The following is a 10,367-nucleotide window of genomic DNA, read 5'->3' as shown; positions in this document are numbered from 1 at the left end:
CTCACAATTAGCCGCAGCAGAGAAAAGTTTACAATGAACTTGTCCCCAGGGCAGGATCTTGGCAAATCCTTGGACACCTTGTAACACAGGACATCAATTCATTCTGCATCCATCAATGGCTGGGCAAGCCGAGCACTGATGGATTATAATTCCCTCCAGTTAATGGTAATTCCTGCTTATTTTGGGGTTGCCTTGTTTGCAGCATGTGTGCAGATCCCCCGGATCTATAGAAATCCAGCGTCTGCAGCAAATCGAATGGTCATTTGGACTAGATTCATCAGTAAGGAGGTGCATTGAAATAGAAAACATGACATCTGTCACCTGTGAGATGTTCTAGTGAGCAGAAAATTGTGAAATTTGATAAATGTTGCTAGCATGTATATTATTTCTATCCTTATATAGACAGAGAAAATGTTCGAAATAACATGACTTGGAGGTGTTGGTGTTGGCCTGGGATGGACAAAGTTAAAAATCACACAAAACCAGATTATAGTCCAACAGGTTTATTTGGAAGCACTAGCTTTCGGAGCGATGCTCCTTCATCAGGTGGTTGTGGAGGTTAAGAACATGCTCATGGAATTTATAGCCAAAGGAGTCCAGTGTCATGGAGATGTGATACAGTAAACAATCTTAGATTAAAACTTTCATCTTTTATAATGGGAAATGCTGGTTTCTGTTCTTTGATATATAAATCCCAGAATTTACCCCAAATTACATTCTCAAGATAGCTCAGCTTTTTAAAGAGGAGAGAAGGTGTGAATCTATACAGAGGGTTTGTCAGACTGACATAGCATTGGGACACAGGCAGACCTCACCAACTTGTACCATTGAGAGCTTACTGTCCGGATGCATAACGGCCTGGTATGGCAACTGCTCTGTCCAGGACCATAAGAAATTGCAGAAGGTGATGTGCATAGCCCAGCCCATCACAGAAGCCGATCTTCTGTCCATTTACGCAGCTCACTGCTACAGAAAGACTGCCAGCATCATCGAAGACCCATCATACCCTGGTAATGCTCTCGTACAACCTCTTCCATCAGGCAGATAATGCAGAAGGTTGATCATACACACCAGCAAGTTCAGGAACAGCTTCTTCCTGCCTGTTATTAGACTGATGAATGGACTCTGTAACTTCAAATAATATTGATCTTGTTAATGTTGATCTTGCCTCTCACACACCCTGTGTAGTGTAATCTTTATGCTTCACTCTGACCAAGTTTTATTCACCTTATGATCTGTATGTCCTTGATTACTATGATCTGCCTGTACTGCTCGCAAACATTCACTGTACTTCGGTACACATGACAATAAATCAAATCAAATTATTAATAATATATAAGCTTCTCTTGTCACATTCCTTTGGATGTCAGACCAGAATATATTGGAATCAAGAAATGATAATATGAAAAGCTGATTAACCAAAGCTGTTCTTTGGCTGTCGTTGAAGTTACACAATGCTTTTTTTGAAGAAACTTGCCAAATGTTGAAACTGTTGAAACCTTGTCAGCACATCAAGGGTATTTATTTATTCTAGACCTGAGCATCAAAGTTACAGTTCGAAGACCTCTGCCAATAAAATCCATTTTGCATTCCATACCTATGGGCTTACTTCTAACATAGGGAATATGTTGAATGTTTTGTTCTTTATTCATTTATGGGATTTGGGCGTTGCTGGCTGGGCCAGTATTTGTTGCCCATCCCTAGTTGCCCCCCTTGAGAAGGTGAGGGTGAGCTGCCTTCTTGAACTGCTACAGTCCATGTGCTGTAGGTAAACCAACAATGCCCTTTGGGTGGGAATTCCAGGATCTTGACCCAGTGACAGTGGAGGAATGGCAACATATTTCCAAATCAGGATGGTGCGTGGCTTGGAGGGGAACTTGCCGGGGCTGGTGTTCTCATATATCTGCTGCCCTTCATGTGGGCTTAGAAGGTTTAGGTTTGGAAGAATGAATAGTTAACCATTGCATCTCGGTCTCAACAACCCTGATGTTACTTGCTTCGTAAAGGATGAGTAAAAATGGTGAAAGACAGACAGAAATGTAGAAAGGCAGCCAGAATAAAACAAATGCAAAAAACAGCAGAAGTTGTAAAGGCTCACCTGTGGAGGGGGAAAGAGATTTAATGTTTCAAACTTCTGCCATGTGGACTGGTAGATGTTAGAATGTGATAGCTTTCAGCTAATGGTATGGGGGAAGAGTGGAAAGAGAACAAAAGGAGTGATCCGTAAAGTTGCAGGGCGAGAGGGATTACACAGTCAAGCACTTGGTAGGGCAGGAATGAAGGGAGTGGTAATGGAACAAGTAAGAAAGCAAAAGATGGAGAGAAGGTGAAAATGGCAGAAGGTGGAACCGTTGTGACTTGAAAACAAATGAAGAGGAAAGCAAGACAGTAAAATCACAACCTGCAAGGGAAAAGAAAACAAAATAGACACAAAAAATCTGAAATCATCAGACTCAAGGTTGATTCCAGGAGGCTGTGAATTGCCTGGCAGGGAGATGCAGTGCTGCTTCTTGACCATGTTTTGAGCTTTGGCAGAGCAGGAGATCAAGAACTGAAAGGTGAGTGTGGGACCAATGTGGACAGTTGTCGTGACAGGAAATCTATGGTTGCATTTGTGGAGTTGTTTCTGAAGGCAATTACCCATTTCTACAATTGATCATTTGAAGGCCAAGCATACTACATTAAAAACAGTGAACGTGATAAAGTGAATTGAAACAAATATACCTAAATTACTGTTTGATCCGGAAGAGAAGTTTGGGGCTTTGGATGGTGAGGACAGAGGAGATAAAAGGAGGATACTGCAACCCTAGTGTTTGTCATCGAACAGTGCAGTAGAAGGGATGGGGGAATAGGGCGATGCAGTATGCTCTCTGAATTACACATTCCGAGAAATGATGCACACAGGGAACAAAAAATTGTTTTAAAAATTCATTCATGGGTATAGGCATTGCTGGCTAGGCCAGAGTTTATAATCCCATCCCTAACTGCTCAGAGGGCAGTTAAGAGTCAACCACATTGCTGTTGGTCTCACAAAGATCAGGTAAGGGTGGCAGATTTCCTTCCCCAAAGGACATTAGTGAACCACATGGGTTTTTGCAGCCATCAACAATACTTGCCATTAACACTAGTTTTGTTAAAATTCCAGACTTTTATTGAATTCAAATCTGACCAGCTCCAATGGTAGGATTTGAACCCATGCCCCAAGTGTATTAGCCTGAGGTTCTGGATTGCTAGTCCAATGGCATTACCACTATGCCACTGCCTGCCTGTACACATTCATATTTACAGTAACTCAACAACCATCTCATGAAGATATCCTACTTTTTCCCCATTATGACCTTTTTGCCTTGACATCCATAGCTGGGCAGGAGGGCAGAGAGTGGTGTCTTTGCTGAGCTCCTTTCTTTGTCCGGGATCTTGAGGGCTGTGAGCTATTGGGGATGTAACACATGACTGTGGGTACAACTTTCTTAACGTTGACCATTGGCACTGGATGTTCTGAGGCCACCAGCAGAGGCTGATCACCTGAGAGGCCAGCCTTATGGGAGCTGGCTGATGATTCATGACACATCTCTGTAACCCTGAGGAGAAGACATACTTGAGGGAAGGTACCTCAGTTAGCTCTTGTCTGTGGTTTAATTTTATTTCGTTCACGGGACGTTGTCATCAGGCCAGAAATTTATTGTCCTTTCCCAGATGGCAGTTAAGAATTGAGGTCATTGGCTGTGGGTCTGGAGTCACATAAAGGCCAGACCAGGTAAGGATGGCATTGGTGAACCCAATGGGTTATTCCCAACAGTTGACAATGGTTTCATGTTTGTCATTGGACATCTAATTCCAGACTTTTGTTGGTTTTCTTGATGTCAAGATTTGAATATGGGTCCCCAGAACATTCCCAGAGTCTCTGGGTTAGCAGCTTAACAATAATACCATGAGACCAGTGCCTCTGGCTCAGGTCATTGTAGTATGGAGCTCATGGTCAAAGTGATCAATTCAAGTCTTTGAGTGTAAGAATCATGTCACAGGTATGGTTCTCTATAGCAGTCAGCATTAAATATGCAGGAAACGAATGTGAAAAACTGTTTCATTGAGCAATATTGAATAACCCCAGAAAAGATTATTTCATTTGTGGTAACTCACAGCAGATATGGGAATTTGAATTCAATAAAAGTCTGGAGTTAAAAGTCCAGATGACCATGAATCCACTGTCGATGGTTGGAAAAACTCATCTAGTTCACTAATGTTCTTTATGGAAGGAAACTGCCATCCTCACCTGGTGTGGTCTACACGTAACTCCAGCCTCATAGCAATGTGGTTGACTCTTAACTACCCTCTGGGCAATTGGGGATGGGCAAGAAATGCTGGCCTAGCTAGAGATGCCTTCATCCCTTGAATGAGTCAAAGAAAATGTTGAATATCTGGTCAACTAGAAATGATTATGTCATAGAAAATGCAAAACTTGAATTGCAAGGCATTTTTTAAAATAATGCTATTCCTTATGATTACTGTAGCTTATTTAAATTGCACTTAATTGTAAAATAAGACATTTTAAAGTGTATTCTGTCTTTTGCTTTAATTTTGCTTGTTTTGTCTATTGTTTGGGATTAAAGTGCATTTTGCAGCTATATAGAATAACACAAAGAAGTTAACGTAGTGTTCTTATTATGAATGCCATATAACCGAAGAATTTTTGGTAGTGTCATACAGAATGGAAACATGTCAGTAAATCTCAGCATGTTAAAGAGCTGGATGTGTGCCAAAGTGTGAACTAGCGTCATAGAACAGTAGAGTTGCACAACACGGAAAAACACCATCCATGGTCCAACTCGTCCAGGCCGACCAGATATCCTAAATTAATCTAATCCCATATGTGTTTGGCCCATATCCCTCTAAACCCTTCCTATTCATATACCCATCCAGATGCTTTTAAATGTTGTAATTGTACCAGCCTCCACCACTTCCTCTGGCAGCTCATTCCATACACGCACCACCCTCTTCATGAAAATGTTACCCCTTAGGTCCCTTTTATATCTTTTCCCTCTCACCCTAACCTATGCCCTCTAGTTTTGGACTCCTCCACCCCAGGGAAAAGACCTTGACTATTCACCCTATCCATGCCCCTCTGGATTTTATAAACTTCTATAAGGTCACCCCTCAGCCTCCGATGCTCCAGGCCTGAGTTATTGGGAGATGCTGAATAGGCTGGGGCTATTTTCCCTAAATTGCTCAGTCTGTCTTCACAAGACAAACCTTTTATCTCTTATTCATTAGACACAATCTAATGAACCTCCTCTGAACTATCTCCAATGCAATTACATCCCTCCTTAAGTAAGGGACCAAGACTGTATGCAATACTCCAGGTGTCGTCTCACTAATGCCTTGTACCTATGGTGTGGAGGTGTTGGTGTTGGACTGGGGTGGACAAAGTCAGAAATCCCATGACACCAGGTCATAGTCCAGCAGGTCTATTTGAAATTTCAATTAAATCTGTTGGACTATAACCTGTAGTCATGTGATTTCTGACTCATGCCTTGTACAATTGCAACAACATGTCCTTACTTTTATATTCTATTCCTTTAGTAATAATTACCAAAATCTATTTGTCTTCCTTATTACATGCTGTACCTGCAGACCATTTTTCTGGCTTTTTCCTATAAGCTTATGGTCCAATACTTGGGAACTAGGATATGAGAACAATAGATGAATATTAATTTTCTTAATCCACTCATTGGATATTCATCTTCAGAATTCTGAAAAGTATTGATTTCATACATATATTATATGAAAGAAAATTGTGCATATTTTGACTGAAAAAATTGTCAAAACTTAGGTATACTATAATTCCATTGTGGTGGAAAGATGTTAGATTAATAGACATCATTAATGAATGAGAACATAGATATAGGCAACATTGGATTCAGTTTAAAAAATGTTCTTTCCACTGATTTTTACTTTGACTAAAATCTACTGAATTGTTTGTAAGAGATGAAGGATAATTTTGTACCATGCGGTGCACTATGAAATAACTTTCCTATAGACTACATGTATTTGGAAAGGCAAGGACTGATTCGGGATAGACATCAACGCTATATGCGTGGGAAATCATGTCTAACTAACTTGATCGAAAAAGCGACAGGATTGATGAGGGCAGAGCAGTGGACGTAATGTATATGGACTTCAGTAAGGCATTCAACAATGTTTCTCGTGGTACACTGGTTAGTGAGGTTAGATGACATGGAATACAGGGAGAACTATTCATTTGTATACAGAACTAGTTCAAAGATAGAAGACAGAGGGTGATGTGGAGGGTTGTTTTTTCAGACTGGAGGCCTGTGACAAGCGGTGTGCTGCAAGGATTGATGTTGGGTCCCGTAAGGATTAGTGCTGGGTCCACTGCTTTTCATTATTTATATAAATGATTTGGATAGAAGGTATAGTTAATAAGTTTGCAGATGACACCAAAATTGGAGGTGTAATGGACAGTGAAGAAGGTTACCTCAGAGTACTATGGGATTTTGATCAGATGGGCCAAAGGATTGGCAGATGGAGTTTAATTTAGATAAATGTGAGGTGTTGCATTTTGGAAAGGCAAATCAGAGAAGGACTTGTACACTTTCGTGGTAAGGTCCTGGAGAGTGCTGCTGAACAAAGAGACCTTAGAATGCAGGATCATTTTTCCTTGAAAGTGGAGTCCTACGTCAACAGGATAGTGAAGAAGGGGTTTGGTATACTTGCCTTTATTGGTCATTGCATTGGGTATGGGAGTTGGGAGGTCATGTTCTAGCTGTATAGGACATTGTTTATGTCACTTTTGGAAAACTGCATTCACTTCGGGAATCCCTGCTACAGGAAGGATGTCGTGAAACTTGAAAGTGTTCAGAAAAGATTTACAAGCAGGGTTAAGGGTTTGAGCTACAGTGAGAGGCTGAATAGATTAGATTAGATTCCCTACAGTGTGGAAACAGGCCCTCGGTCCAACAACTCCACACCGACCCTCCGAAGAGTAACCCACCTAGACCCATTTCCCTCTGACTCATGCACCTGACACATTGGCCAATTTAGCATGGCCAATTCACCTGAACTGCACATCTTTGGATTGCAGACATGGGGAGAACATTCAAACTCCACACAGACAGTTGCCCGAGGCAGGAATCGAACGTGGGTCCCTGGCGCTGTAAGGTAGCAGTGTTAACCACTGAGCCACCATGCCTGTGCTCACTGGAGTTCAGAAGAATAAGAGGAGATCTAATTGAGGGATATAAGTGAGACATGCCCTGCCTGCCAATGTAGTTAACTCAGCCGCATTAGGGAGATTTAAACAATCCTTGGATAAGCACATGGATGATGTTGGGATAGTGTAGGGGGATGGGCTTAGATTAGTTCACAGGTCAGCGCAACATCGAGGGCTGAAGGGCCTGTTCTGCGCTGCATTGTTCTGTGTTCGAAGTTCTACAAAATGCTAATTGACAAAATAGATACACAAAGGAAGGTTCCCCTTGTGGGCTGATCTAGAGTGAGAGGTCAGTTTTAGAATAGCAGAATTAAAACAGAGATGAAGAGTAATTACTTCTCTCAAAGAGACATGAATCTGTGGAATTCACTGCCTCAGAGCGTGGTGGATGCTGGGCATGGAGTATATTTAAGGAGGAAATAGACAGATTTTAATTAGTAACAGGTTAAATGGTTATGGAGACTGTGCAGGAAAGCAGAGTTGAGGCCGAGAGGAGATCAGCCACGATCGTATTAAATGGTGGACCAGGCTGGAGCGGCTGAATGGCCTCCTCCTGTTCATGTTCTGGAATAATGTAGTGGTTTACCATTGCCTTCTGCAGGATGGCTGACCAGGAAACTGTACAACTCTTACCCCATGCCTTTGTGTTTCAAGGTATAATACCACAACAATGCTATGTTTAGACTGAACCAAAAGGTACCAATCAAGGTAAGGAACTAATGTACACTTGGCTATCATAGTTAATAGAGGTGAAGTTGGAAAAGCACAGCAGGTCAGACAGCATCCAAGGAGCAGGGAAGGCCATGTTTCAAGCTGATGTCCTTCATCAGGACTCAGGATTCAGTCCTGACAAAGGGTTTCACCCCAAAACATTGACTTTCTTGCTCCCCAGATGCTGTCTGACGTGCTGTGCTTTTCCAGCTTCACCTCTATTAGTGGGCGGCACGGTGGCACAGTGGTTAGCACTGTTGCCTCACAGCGCCAGAGATCCGGGTTCAATTCCCGCCTCAGGCGACTAACTGTGTGGAGTTTGCACGTTCTCCCCGTGTCTGCGTGGGTTTGCTCCGGTTTCCTCCCACAGTCCAAAGATGTGCAGGTCAGGTGAATTGGCCATGCTAAATTGCCTGTAGTGTTAGGTAAGGGGTAAATGTAGGGGTATGGTGGGTTGCGCTTCGGCGGGGCGGTGTGGACTTGTTGGGCCGAAGGGCCTGTTTCCACACTGTAAATAATCTAATCTAATCTAATCTAATTCCAACTTCCAGCATCTGCAGTCCTTACTGTCTCCAACTGGCTATGCATTGTAACCTGAGAACTGTGAAGGTAAGTGATTTGGAGTAATAATTTTTAGAAAATCACCTGAAAATTCTAATGTTCGGAAGAACATTAGAAGAACAGTGAAAGTGTATGCATAGTTTGTTAATACATTTGGACATTTTGGGATTTGAAGATTTGCCATATGTTGGTTTAGGTTCTTAGTAGATTTCAAATATTTGAAAATGGAATGAAACGTTTGGATACAAAAGAGGGTGAAAAGTTTTAGAAAAGGAAATTTGTTGTCCTTGTCTGGTGTTTGCATAACACGCTGACTAGAATCAAGAAAGAAAGAAATCATTTTATGGATTGTAATGGGGATCAAGGGGCATGGGAAAGAAGTGGAATATGGCATTGAGATGGAGGATCAGCCATGGTTATTCAGAATAGTTTCCATGTTTCAAACCTACAACACTGTGGTTGACCTTTAACTGCCCTTTGAATTGGATTAGCAAACCGTTTAATCCAAAGGTAATCATAGATGGGTAACCAATGCTGACCTTCCTGATGACTCCAGCATCCTGTGATGGAATAAAGAAGAAAAAAATGTGAATTGTCTGAAGGAATGGTAGAATTGATTGAGTTAACAGTGGTGGGAAAGGAAGATATGAGATTGCGTTATGGAAAGCAATACACTGACAAATCAGGCTGCCTTGTCAGAGGAGGCAACAAATTTACAAAAAGATCAGTTGGACAAATGAAAGATTCTAAACTTTCCAGAGATCATGGCATATGTACTTCCTTATCTACTTATAAATTCTGGAAAAAAAGACAAAGTCTTTCGCTTGGTCGCTCATATGTATGCTTTTTGAAATTGAGCTCAGTTGGGTAAACAGATATAATAGATGTTATCTTATTTATGGTATTTATAAAGCAATTTGAAAACTCTGTGAAGTGATGAGTTAATGATTTACTTCATACCGTAGGAAGCAGTGTGTGAATCTGTCGAATAAAATATATTTTGAGATAAAGATCAGATTTCTCCCTCAGGGTGACAGCTCTTTCACTGTATTTGTTTTCACAACTTTTCTTCATTTTCTGTTGTCAGTAGTCTATCTCCTTTCAATTGATTTCCTGTATTTTGAAAAACACAGTAAATATGATCATTGATACATCGATTGCTTTAAAATAATCTACCCCACACCCTGTCCCTCTTGCTGCCAAACTGACCCCTCCCCATCTCCAATCCTGCTGCCCCTAGACTCCAGTCTCACACCCACACTCCACCCCCCCCCCCCCCCCGAAGCTCTTTCTGGCTCTCCCCTCCCCCCTGGAACCTTTGTAAAGCTGGGCAATAGTGGTGGCCGTTCACAACCAAAGCCGCTGTCTCTGGACCTCGGCCTTGCTTCCTCTGGGGCTGCTCTCAGGCCCAGGTTCTTGCCTCTCATCCTCCTCCAGGCATTGGCACTCCCAGCCAATTTCCGGGGCCGTGCCCTGCCATACCGGAGTCACTGTGAGCCTTGGCCTCCTCAATGGGTGACCCTGCAATTCTGTCCCCAAACACCCCCTAACACCCCCTGTACTCGATAATGTAATGAGGCAAGTAATCTTGTTAATACAAGCTTTCCCTCCGCACTAGATCAGACGGGAGACTCTTCAACCTGCCCGCCTCAGGGCCAAAACAAAAGGACGCGCGGCACACATCAGGGACATGCTATTTGCTGATGATGCTGAAGTTGCAACACACACCCAGCAGGAACTCCAGTCACTGATAGATCGCCTCTCCCACGCTTGCAAGGATTTCAGGCTGACGATCAATCTGAAGAAGATGAGCATCCTGGGACAGGACACAGAGGCACTGCCAGTCATCACCATTGATGTCCCC

Source organism: Chiloscyllium punctatum, chromosome 32 (assembly GCF_047496795.1).
Source record: "Chiloscyllium punctatum isolate Juve2018m chromosome 32, sChiPun1.3, whole genome shotgun sequence".
Taxonomy (NCBI): domain Eukaryota; kingdom Metazoa; phylum Chordata; class Chondrichthyes; order Orectolobiformes; family Hemiscylliidae; genus Chiloscyllium; species Chiloscyllium punctatum.
The sequence above is the reverse complement of the archived record's forward strand: the minus strand, read 5'-3'. Positions refer to the sequence as shown.